Source organism: Hyperoodon ampullatus, assembly GCF_949752795.1.
Source record: "Hyperoodon ampullatus genome assembly, chromosome: 3".
NCBI classification, from domain to species: Eukaryota; Metazoa; Chordata; class Mammalia; order Artiodactyla; family Ziphiidae; genus Hyperoodon; species Hyperoodon ampullatus.
The window spans coordinates 109,308,411-109,318,538 of record NC_136916.1 but is presented as its reverse complement, the minus strand read 5'-3'; positions in this window follow the sequence as shown (position 1 = coordinate 109,318,538).

Below are 10,128 nucleotides of genomic sequence, written 5' to 3'. Positions count from 1 at the left end.
AGTCCAGAAAACTGATATATTGATCTGCCAGTAACCAGCCAATCTCTTATATTGAAAAAAAAAAACCATGAGGCCACTAAGGGCTCTTCCATTCTGAAAACTAAACAGTTCTATCAGAAATATGTATCAGTATAGTTTTATGACAAAATTTAAACAAAAGGAGACTTTGCATAATGGAATGTAAGTTTTCACTTCCATGGAATTGGTTGTGATATCGTGTTCACAAATGTAGTAATATCACAGATGTCTACAGGACTGTTGAAATTCACAAAACTGTCATGTGAATTGGCTTTCTGAGGATTTGAGAGAACAGGCTGGCAAATTTGCAACATGAAATACAACATAAGAGTTAAATATATGCGTAAATGGATATAAGCAGAGAAAAGATGAGATGAAATGCATGAAACATTTTCCTGAAATCTTGACACATTCCTTACCATCCCACACCAAGAAACTGAATGAAGAAAACAAGGACAGGGAAGAGGAATGGGTCATTATGACTCTTAGCAATAACATCTCCATGAACTCAGTACTGCATCTGTTAACTTTGGATTAAGAGTCAAAGACATTACAGAAGCCAGACTCAAGTCTTTACCCCTTTGACAATTACAATATGTCAATGATATATTTGCTTTGGAATTGCAGGGACTAGGGAAAGGGTATTAGGAAAGAACCCTTTCTGAGATCAGAGTATCCTTTAGATTAGAATGGGGGAGGGGTGGAAAATAAGGTGGAGAATGTTCTGTTATCTCTGAAAAAAATAAGGGACAGAAAAAAATGGAGTGCCTTCTTGAAATGCCTTGTTCTGAGGTAATCTGAGCAATTGTTGTTTTTAATTTCCCCTCAGTTAAATATGCTTCCATCATGCTGTCTGTACAGAGCAATGATTTGTTTTGCTGTCACTGTTGGCAAAGCAGGAGGTGTAAATATGTTTTTCAAACCCTCCAGGGGACTGTTGAGGTCTTCCCCACCCCCTTGAAGATTAATTTAAACTACAGCCTCTCCCTCTTTGGCGGGCTTCCATTCATGAGCCAGAGAACAGTTCTTCTCCATCTGGAATTCTCAGTGAAGCAACCCTAGCAAGCCCTCAGGGGGGGAAAAAAAAAAGTAAGCTTAAAAATCAACATTTTGCTGCCACTAATAGTATTGAGAATTTTGAAACTGTACATGATAATGTACATATATTGTCTAGATAGTGAACTTAATTTTCACAACTAAAGCCCTGGTGCTGGTACTTGCACTCACACGTGTACCTACCATTTTTCAAATGGAGATCACAAATGTGAAAGAGGGGAAATCATATGTACTATGATTGGGAAGGAATCCTATTCTGTCCTGTATCTTTGGGTATTTCATGCATGGATTTTAACAGCCACTTGGAGGTCTACTTTAATTTTCACATAGCTACAAAGAGAATGTATGTGACACACAAAAGGCTCAAACAGGCAATACACAGAGCTAGTTAAATAGACATGGTTACACCGCTACTAGGTTTGTCAGTTTACAAAGAAAATTAAAAGCTTCTGTCCATCAGAAAATGTCACCTGGAAACAAAGTGTAAAGATACATTCTCTCTTGAATAAATGGATAATTCCTAAACACTGTATTTCCTTGATTATGAAATAGACATAACTGTTTATTTAAATAAATATTTCTGACATTGAGAATTTTCAGACAGTCAATAAATGCACTTAATGTAATGTTTCTTTATGTTTCACCAACATGCTATTGTTAAAGAGACAGAGTGTCCTGCAATCATTGGCATCTTAAAATGAACAAAAAATGGTATATGGAAACAATCCCCTTGACAATGAATTAAGTGGGTAGATAGTGACATTGTTCCTGTACTCAAGAACTGAGGAGAAATTAATGTTGGTGAACGTTGATAATTCTGGTATAGGTGTCACAAATATTAAAAATGTCAAAATACAAAGGATTTGTGACTTTTTCCTTTTTCAATTAAATTATTAAATATAGTGTTCAATAATCAATATGTTACTTAAAGAAAATCTTCCTAACTGGTGAGCTTTAGAAATTGATGTGCATATCTTGAATGAATTAATTGTGTGCCAAGATGTGCATCTAATTTGTGTGGATTAGCAGAAGGCCTCATCTTGTCATTTCTGCAGCATCTGCCTTCATTCATGATATTAGTCCATATAAACACAAATATAATTTTCTACATGTGCTATGTTATAAAAAGTTGGAGAATCATGTACATAAGAGGGAAAAGTTGGAGAAAATATTAAAGTATATTATAACTGTTTTGTGAAGGAACTGTTTTTGCTGACCACATGTATTAAAACCCCAAACCAACTGTTGAGTCTCCCTCCAATAGTCAAGTTTATAAACAAGCTGGAAAAATCCCTCAGTGACTGAAGACATGTTACAAATATATGGTTGATACCAAGACAAAAATATTTTAATACATAGGACCTCAAGACAGAAATTAAGCTATGTTCATAATAAATCATAAATCAAGGACATACTTTAACCAAGACACGAATGGCATTCATAAATAGAAATTCAAGGGATCCGGAGGAAGATGGCGGAAGAGTAAGACGCGGAGATCAACTTCCTCCCCACAGATACATCAGAAATTCATCTATACGTGGAGCAACTCCTACAGAACACCTACTGAACGCTGACAGAAGACCTCAGACCCCCCAAAAGGCAAGAAACTCCCCACATACCTGGGTAGGGCAAAAGAAAAAAGAATAAACAGAGACAAAAGGATAGGGACGGGACCTGCACCAGTGGGAGGGAGCCGTGAAGGAGGAAAGGTTTCCACACACTAGAAGCCCCTTCGCGGGCGGAGACTGCGGGTGGCGGAGGGGGAAAGCTTCAGAGTACCGAGGAGAGCACAGCAACAGGGGTGCGGAGGGCAAGGCGGAGAGATTCCCTCACAGAGGATCGGTGCCCTCAGGCACACACCAGCCCGAGAGGCTTGTCTGCTCGGCCAACGGGGCGGGCGGGGCTGGGAGCTGAGGCTCGGGTATCGGGTTTCGGTCTGAGCGCAGGGAGAGGACTGGGGCTGGCGGCAGGAAGAGAGCCTGAAGGGGTTGGTGCGCCGCGGCTAGCCGGAGGGAGTCCGGGGAAAAAGTCTGGAGCTGCCGAAGAGGCAAGAGACTTTTTCTTCCCTTTTGTTTCCTGGTGCGTGAGGAGAGGGCATTAAGAGCGCTGCTTAAAGGAGCTCCAGAGACGGGCGCGAGCCGCGGCTAAAGGCGCGGACCCCGGAGACGGGCGTGGGACGCTGGGGCTGCTGCTGCCGCCGCCACAAGGCCTGTGTGCGAGTGCAGGTCACTGTCCACCACCCCTTCCGGGGAGCCTGTGCAGCCCGCCACTGCCAGGGTCCCGGGACCCAGGGACGGCTTCCCTGGGAGAACGCACGGAGCGCCTCGGGCTGGTGCAACGTCACGCCGGCCTCTGCCGCCGCAGGCCCGCCCCGAACTGTGTGCCCCTCCCTCCGCTCGGCCTGAGTGAGCCAGAGCCCCCGAATCAGCGGCTCCTTTAAACCCGTCCTGTCTGAGAGAAGAACGGACGCCCTCCGGCGACCTACGCGCAGAGGCGGGGCCAGGTCCAAGGCTGAGACCCGGGAGCTGTGAGAGCAGAGAAGAGACAGGGAAATCTCTCTGTGCAGCCTCGGAGGCAGCGGATTAAAGCTCCATGGTCCACTTGATGTGCCCTGTGTCTGTGGAGTGCACGAATGGACAGTGAATCATCCCAAATTGAGGAGGTGGACTTTGAGGACAAGATTTAAGACTTTTTCCCCTTTTCCTCTTTTTACAACGAATTATTCCAAATTACGGAGGGGGACTTTGAGAGCAAGATTTTCGATTTTTTTCTCCCTGTTCTCTTTTTGTGAATGTGTACGTGTATGCTTCTGTGTGAGATTTTCTCTCTATAGCTTTGCTTCCACCATAGGTCCCAGGGTTCTATCCATCCGTTTTTTTTTTTTTCTTTTTTCAATAATTACTTTTTTATTTTTAATAATGCTACTATATTTTATACTTTAATCTATTTTACTTTATCTTCTCTCTTTCTTTTTTCCTACCTTCCCTTCCTCCCTCCCTCCCTCTGCACATTTCTTTCTTTCTTTCCTCCCTCCCTCCCTCCTGTCTTTCTTTCTTTCTTTCCTTCCTCCCTTCCTCCCTTATTCCTTTCACTCTTTCTTTTTCTTTCCTTCCTCCCTCCCTCCTTTCTTTCTTTCCATCCTTCCTCCCTCCCTCCCTCCTTTCTTTCTTTCTTCCTTCCTTCCTTTCTTTCCTTCTTCCTTTCTTTCTCTCTCTCTTTCTTTCTTCTACTAATTCTTTCTTTCTACTTTTTCTCCCTTTTTTTTCTGAGCCGGGTAGATAAAAGGCTCTTGGTGCTGCAGCCAGGAGTCCGTGCTGTGCCTCTGAAGTGGGAGAGCCAACTTCAGGACACGGGTCGACAAGAGACCTCCTAGCTCCATGTACTATCAAGCAGCAAAAATCTCCCAGAGATCTCCATCTCAACACCAGCATCCAGCTTCACTCAACAACCAGCAAGCTACAGTGCTGGTCACCCTATGCCAAGCAACTAGCAAGACAGGAACACAACCCCACCCATTAGCAGAGAGGCTGCCTAAAAACATAATAAGGCCACAGGCACCCCAAAACACACCACCAGACGTGGACCTGTCCACCAGAAAAACAAGATCGAGCCTCAACCACCAGAACACAGGCACTAGCCCCCCCACCAGGAAGGCTACACAACCTACCTTAGCCACTGGGTACAGACACCAAAAACAACAGGAACTACGAATCTGCAGCCTGCAAAAAGGAGACACCAAACACAGTAACATAAGCAAAATGAGAAAGCAGAAAAACACACAGCAGGTGAAGGAGCAAGATAAAAACCTACCAGACCTAACAAATGAAGAGGCAATAGGCAGTCTACCTGAAAAAGAATTCAGAATAATGAGAGTAAAGATGATCCAAGATTTTCTTTCCATGATCCAAAATCTTGGAAATAGAATAGACAAAATGCAAGAAACAGTTAACAAGGACCTAGAAGAACTAAAGATGAATCAAGCATCGATTAAAAACTCAATAAATGAAATGAAAAATACTCTAGATGGGATCAATAGCAGAATAACTGAGGCAGAAGAATGGATAAGTGACCTGGAAGATAAAATAGTGGAAATAACTGATGCAGAGCAAAATAAAGAAAAAAGAATGAAAAGAACAGAGGACAGTCTCAGAGACCTCTGGGACAACATTAAACACACCAGCATTTGAATTATAGGGGTTCCAGAAGAGGAAGAGAAAAAGAAAGGGACTGAGAAAATATTTGAAGAGATTATAGTTGAAAACTTCCCTAATATAGGAAAGGAAATAGTTAATCAAGTCCAGGAGGCACAGAGAGTCCCATACAGAATAAATCCAAGGAGAAATACGCCAAGACACATATTAATCAAACTGTCAAAAATTAAACACAAAGAAATCATATTAAAAGCAGCAAGGCAAAAACAACAAATAACACACAAGGGAATCCCCATCAGGTTAACAGCTGATCTCTCAGTAGAAACTCTACAAGCCAGAAGGGAGTGGCAGGACATAATTAAAGTGATGAAGGAGAAAAACCTGCAACCAAGATTACTCAGCAAGGATCTCATTCAGATTTGATGGAGACATTAAAACCTTTACAGACAAGCAAAAGCTGAGAGAGTTCAGCACCACCAAACCAGCTTTACAACAAATGCTAAAGGAACTTCTCTAGGCAAGAAACACAACAGAAGGAAAAGACCTACAATAACGAACCCAAAGCAATTAAGGAAATGGGAATAGGAACATACATATCGATAATTACCTTAAATGTAAATGGACTAAATGCTCCCACCAAAAGACACAGATTGGCTGAATGGATACAAAAACAAGACCCATATATATCCTGTCTACAAGAGACCCACTTCATACCTAGAGACACATACAGATTGAAAGTAAGGGGATGGAAAAAGATATTCCATGCAAATGGAAATCAAAAGAAACCTGGAGTAGCAATTCTTATATCAGACAAAATAGACTTTAAAATAAAGACTATTAGAAGAGACAAAGAAGGACACTACATAACGATAAATGGATCAATCCAAGAAGAAGATATAACAATTGTAAATATTTATGCACCCAACATAGGAGCACCTCAATACATAAGGCAAATACTAACAGCCATAAAAGGGGAAATCGACAGTAACACACTCATAGTGGGGGACTTTAACACCCCACTTTCACCAATGGACAGATCATCCAAAATGAAAATAAATAAGGAAACACAAGCTTTAAATGATACATTAAACAAGATGGACTTAGTTGATATTTATAGGACATTCCATTCAAAAATAACAGAATACACATTTTTCTCAAGTGCTCATGGAACATTCTCCAGGATAGATCATATCTTGGGTCACAAATCAAGCCTTGGTAAATTTAAGAAAATTGAAATTGTATCAAGTATCTTTTCCGACCACAATGCTATGAGACTAGACATCAATTACAGGAAAAGATCTGTAAAAAATACAAACACATGGAGGCTAAACAATACACTACTCAATAACGAAGTGATCACTGAAGAAATCAAAGAGGAAATTAAAAAATACCTAGAAACAAATGACAATGGAGACACGACGACCCAAAACCTATGGGACGCAGCAAAAGCAGTTCTAAGGGAGAAGTTTATAGCAATACAATCCCACCTTAAGAAACAGGAAACATCTCGAGTAAACAACCTGACGCTGCTCCTAAAGCAATTAGAGAAAGAAGAACAAAAAACCCCCAAAGTTAGCAGAAGGAAAGAAATCATAAAGATCAGACCAGAAATAAATGAAAAAGAAATGAAGGAAACGATAGCAAAGATCAATAAAACTAAAAGCTGGTTCTTTGAGAAGATAAACAAAATTGATAAACCATTAGCCAGACTCATCAAGAAAAAAAGGGAGAAGACTCAAATCATTAGAATTAGAAATGAAAAAGGAGAAGTAACAACTGACACTGCAGAAATACAAAAGATCATGAGAGATTACTACAAGCAACTCTATACAAATAAAATGGACAACCTGGAAGAAATGGACAAATTCTTAGAAATGCACAACCTGCCAAGACTGAATCAGGAAGAAATAGAAAATATGAAGAGACCAGTCACAAGCACTGAAATTGAAACTGTGATTAAAAATCTTCCAACAAACAAAAGCCCAGGACCAGATGGCTTCACAGGCGAATTCTATCAAACATTTAGAGAAGAGCTAACACCTATCCTTCTCAAACTCTTCCAAAATATAGCAGAGGGAGGAACACTCCCAAACTCATTCTACGAGGCCACCATCACCCTGATACCAAAACCAGGCAAGGATGTCACAAAGAAAGAAAACTACAGGCCAATATCACTGATGAACATAGATGCAAAAATCCTCAACAAAATACTAGCAAACAGAATTCAACAGCACATTAAAAGGATCATACACCATGATCAACTGGGGTTCATTCCAGGAATGCAAGGATTCTTCAATATACGCAAATCAATCAATGTGATACACCATATTAACAAACTGAAGAAGAAAAACCATATGATCATCTCAATAGATGCAGAGAAAGCTTTTGACAAAATTCAACACCCATTTATGATAAAAACCCTGCAGAAAGTAGGCATAGAGGGAACTTTCCTCAACATAATAAAGGCCATATATGACAAACCCACAGACAACATTGTCCTCAATGGTGAAAAACTGAAACCATTTCCACTAAGATCAGGAACAAGACAAGGCTGCCCACTCTCACCACTCTTATTCAACTTAATTTTGGAAGTTTTAGTCACAGCAATCAGAGAAGAAAAGGAAATAAAAGGAATCCAAATTGGAAAAGAAGAAGTAAAGCTGTCACTGTTTGCAGATGACATGATACTATACATAGAGAATCCTAAAGAAAACTACTAGAGCTAATCAATGAATTTGGTAAAGTAGCAGGATACAAAATTAATGCACAGAAATCTCTGGCATTCCTGTACACTAATGATGAAAAATCTGAAAGTGAAATCAAGAAAACACTCCCATTTTCCATTGCAACAAAAAGAATAAAATACCTAGGAATAAACCTACCTAAGGAGACAAAAGACCTGTATGCAGAAAATTATAAGACACTGATGAAAGAAATTAAAGATGATACAAATAAATGGAGAGATATACCATGCTCCTGGATTGGAAGAATCAATATTGTGAAAATGACTCTACTACCCAAAGCAATCTACAGATTCAATGCAATCCCTATCAAACTACCACTGGCATTTTTCACAGAACTAGAACAAAAAATTTCAAAATTTGTTTGGAAAAACAAAAGACCCTGAATAGCCAAAGCAATCTTGAGAACGAAAAACGGAGCTGGAGGAATCAGGGTCCCTGACTTCAGACTATACTACAAAGCTACAGTAATCAAGACAGTGTGGTACTGTCACAAAAACAGAAAGATCAACGGAACAGGATAGAAAGCCCAGAGATAAACCCACGCACATATGGTCAACTTATCTTTGATAAAGGAGGCAGGAATGTACAGTGGAGAAAGGACAGCCTCTTCAATAAGTGGTGCTGGGAAAACTGGACAGGGACATGTAAAAGTATGAGATTAGATCATTCCCTAACACCATACACAAAAATAGGCTCAAAATGGATTAAAAACCTAAATGTAAGGCCAGAAACTATCAAACTCTTAGAGGAAAACATAGGCAGAACACTCTATGACATAAATCACAGCAAGATCCTTTTGGACCCACCTCCTAGAGAAATGGAAATAAAAACAAAGATAAACAAATGGGACGTAATGAAACTTCAAAGCTTTTGCACAGCAAAGGAAACCATAAACAAGACCAAAAGACAACCCTCAGAATGGGAGAAAATATTTGCAAATGAAGCAACTGACAAAGGATTAATCTCCAAAATTTGTAAGCAGCTCATGCAGCTCAATAGCAAAAAAACAAACAACCCAATCTAAAAATGGGCAGAAGACTTAAATAGGCATTTCTCCAAAGAAGATATTCAGAGTGCTAACAAACACATGAAAGAATGCTCAACATAAGTAATCATTAGAGAAATGCAAATCAAAACTACAATGAGATATCATCTTACACCAGTCAGAATGGCCATCATCAAGAAATCTAGAAACAATAAATGCTGGAGAGGGTGTGGAGAAAAGGGAACACTCTTGCACTGCTGGTGGGAATGTGAATTGGTACAGCCACTATGGAGAACAGCATGGAGGTTCCTTAAAAAACTAAAAATAGAACTACCATATGACCCAGCATTCCCACTACTAGGCATATACCCTGAGAAAACCATAATTCAAAAAGAGACATGTACCAAAATGTTCATTGCAGCTCTATTCACAATAGCCCAGAGATGGAAACAACCCAAGTGTCCATCATCGGATGAATGGATAAAGAAGATGTGGCACATATATACAATGGAATATTACTCAGCCATAAAAAGAAACGAAACTGAGCTATTTGTAATGAGGTGGATAGACCTAGAGTCTGTCATACAGAGTGAAGTAAGTCAGAAAGAGAAAGACAAATACCGTATGCTAACACATATATATGGAATTTAAGAAAAAAAAATGTCATGAAGTACTTAGGGGTAAAACAGGAATAGAGACACAGATCTACTGGGGGTGGGCTTGGGGATATGGGGGGGGGCTGTGACGGGGCATGGGAGAGGCATGGACGTGTATACACTGCCGGGCGTTGGGTGGATGGATGGTGGGGGGTGGCCGCGTGGCGTGGGGGGATTGGCTCGGTGCTTTGTGGCCGCCTGGAGGGGTGGGATGGGGAGGGTGGGAGAGAGGGAGACACAGGAGGGAGGGGATGTGGGAACAGATGTATATGTATGACTGATTCACTTTGTTGTAAAACAGAGACTAATAAAAAAAAAAAAAGAAATTCACGGCCATTGGGAAGCGAGCAGGAACTGGTATGAAAGTGAATGTATAAGATCATGATGGATTGGTAAGACAGTCAAGAAACTGTGGCAAAGCCTTAAAAGAAAATTTTCCCTGGAGCATTGGAATGTATTAGTCCTGAAGTAGAAATTTTACATCAGGGGCATGGTAGGATTGCAGTTAGGTTTCAAGA